Source organism: Penaeus monodon, chromosome 29 (assembly GCF_015228065.2).
Source record: "Penaeus monodon isolate SGIC_2016 chromosome 29, NSTDA_Pmon_1, whole genome shotgun sequence".
NCBI classification, from domain to species: Eukaryota; Metazoa; Arthropoda; class Malacostraca; order Decapoda; family Penaeidae; genus Penaeus; species Penaeus monodon.
The window spans coordinates 3,888,918-3,889,197 of NC_051414.1; the positions used below are offsets into that span (position 1 = coordinate 3,888,918).

The 280-nt window shown below is 39.6% G+C and overlaps 1 protein-coding gene across 1 annotated transcript in view; it reads right to left on the reverse strand.

Moving 5' to 3' along the window:
• LOC119591913 (metabotropic glutamate receptor 3-like) overlaps positions 1-280 on the reverse strand; it is a gene marked incomplete at its 3' end in the record, with an annotated part of 20,212 nt that overhangs the window by 12,095 nt on the left and 7,837 nt on the right.

Genomic DNA, 280 nt, shown 5'->3' on the forward strand with positions numbered 1-280 from the left:
TCTTTTTTCCGAAACAAACAGAAGTCCGCGATAAGACCTTAAGTAAGATAGTACATTCACCTTTGAATTTACCGCGCGCTTTCAGGATGCAGGAGTGTCCCCTCGAATCGGAAATGATGATCTAAAAAAGTTCACAGAAATCGGGTTTTCATGGAGTGACGTTCTCAGTTATTTCCTAACGGAGTATTAACGCTCGGTTATCCAAGCACTTATGTCTTTATCGGAGAAGAATTGTCGGAAAATGGTGACTAGGTTTTTTATGAATAGATATCGAAAGTGT